Genomic DNA, 2397 nt, shown 5'->3' with positions numbered 1-2397 from the left:
TATCTATCTATCTATCTATCTATCTATCTATCTATCTATCTATCTATCTATCTATCTATCTATCTATCTATCTATCTATCTATCTATCTTAGAATAAGCTGCAAATCTAGGATGCAATCATCTTGGCTGTGATGAACAATTCCTGATTGTTTAATGGTCATATATATAAATCATTTCCCGATCTCTCTATGCCAGCAAAAACATTTTTATTATGAAGTCAGTTTATATTTATTATACCTTTCTGTGGCATAGTGACATTCAGCATCTGCAGAGTCATTTATTTCATTGTGAAACTTCAGATTAATCAAGTATAGAAGGGAAGCACTGATATGTCTGGTACAAGATGTTAACTGACATACATCGCCCGTGTATGTATAAATATGTATATATTTTTTCCATTTGAAAAACAATTCAACTTAAAGATGTTTTCAGTATTTTAGCCTTTTCCATAGAATCTGTAAAGGCTTTTATAGTTCTGAAATTTCACACCCTGAAACTAAATCAGCTGTTAAGGAAATGTTGAAAACCCTTCACACAGAGCTTCTTACATGTCTGTAACACGTGTCTGTGTCCTGTGAGTAAATAGTGAGTCATAGTGGCACCCATACTGATTTAAGGAGTGTGACATGTGAGATTGACAGATTAATGAACTACAAAAGGTAAATAATGACTCCTGGCACAATTCATTGTTTTCATTAAAGCTTTATTAACAGCACATAAATGTCTTTGGCAGTGGGCCTCCACACCAGTGTTAGTGTTTGTTTCCATGGTATCTGTGAAAATATTTACAGCTTTGCAGGTTTCTTTACTGCGTATGTTTAAAAAAAAAGAGAAAAAAAAGCCTGTATTATATAGTATGAATCAGCAGTGAGTCAGTGGCAGAACCTGAATTGTGTTTGCACATAATACTACCGCAGTTCATAAAGAGAGAGCAAAAGCCTGTGATTCACAATTAAAACGTGTAAATGTCTGGTAGTTATTTACAGGCAATGCTCCAAATGAGCCACACGGTGGAGCTGTTGGGTTAAGCATCTCCAACCCTGCTACTTTCACAAGCTGTAACACTCCTGAAGGAAGCTTGCGCTTGCTAACAGATGTCAATGAAGACTTGATACCAGCAGAGAGAGATTTAGTGCTGGTAGCTGAACTGTCACATCTCATGGGCAAAGTGTTGATTTGAGGCCCATATGTCAGTGTCTTGCTTGGATTAAACACCGGATCCAGTTTAGAAAGCTGTTGTTCTTGTTGCCGACACTGTCGTTTTGCAGGAACTTCTTTACGTGAAAGTCTTTATGTCTGGGTGAAGCTGGAAGATCATCCAGACACATGTAAATTAATAAGGCTGGATTGTTATCCATTTTTATTTAAACGGAGCTGATCTGGTGTGTTAGCTTGATTTAAGGCCTTGAATTCAAATGTTCCCCAGGCAGTGATGCCTACTTTAATCTCACTATTTTAAAATCTTTAGAGTAACTGGAATATCCTCAGACTTTAAAACAAATGAGACTGTACAGGGGTGTGCAGGTTAACAAGGGAAGATGTATGAACATTTAACCATGCTCGTTTTTGTGATATCACCACTTTTAAGGAACCAAATCCACCCAGATACATAATGGACAGATGAATGGATCTGTAAAACATGGTGGAGGCCCTGTCATCAGCTGGATTTCAGCCAGTGGTCTTGGGATCTTGTCAAAATTGTAATAATTTTGAATACAGAAAAAGTACCATAATTTTTTTATGAGCCATCTGGAAAGTGTCTGATTGGCAACAGCTTCATTTTTCAGCATCACAATGATCCCAAACACACTCCAAATGCAGTAAAATGATACCAGAATGGAAGTGCTATGAGCCATGGACTGGCCTCTCCAGAGCCCACACCTCAACATTACTTAAAGTCATTAAAGTACTGACTTTCAAGCTCACTAGAACTACACAAACTCTGTTTTTGCTTCATATGCTGTATTTCCATGTTTCATGTTCCTAGCAACATATAAAGAAATAAAGAATGGCTCAAGACTTTTGCATTGAACTCTATATTTTGTGGAGGTGCACAGTCAAGTACAGTTTTAAAGCAATTATCACAGCTTATATAAAAGATTAACATATATGTGGGTAAAGGGGAAGTAAGGAAATACGTTTTTTGCCATAGAAAGTACTTTTGCAAATTATTTGAATAAACTCTTTATTCTTTTAAGAACAAATGTGTATAAAGATAAAGGTGTAGGTGTTCTCAGGTCACATAAAAACATAATGACACCCCTACGTTAATCAAATCCTCACAAACACAGAATTAGAAGGGGTCTGGTAATGACAATTTTTCCAGGACAGACTCAGAGAGTGGCCTGAAAACAAAAAAGCCATCAGAGGATCTGCAGATTCTTCAGGTACAAAGAG

The sequence above is a fragment of the Neolamprologus brichardi genome, chromosome 10 (genome assembly GCF_056152115.1).
Source record: "Neolamprologus brichardi isolate AB-2024 chromosome 10, ASM5615211v1, whole genome shotgun sequence".
NCBI lineage: Eukaryota > Metazoa > Chordata > Actinopteri > Cichliformes > Cichlidae > Neolamprologus > Neolamprologus brichardi.
The sequence above is the reverse complement of the archived record's forward strand: the minus strand, read 5'-3'. Positions refer to the sequence as shown.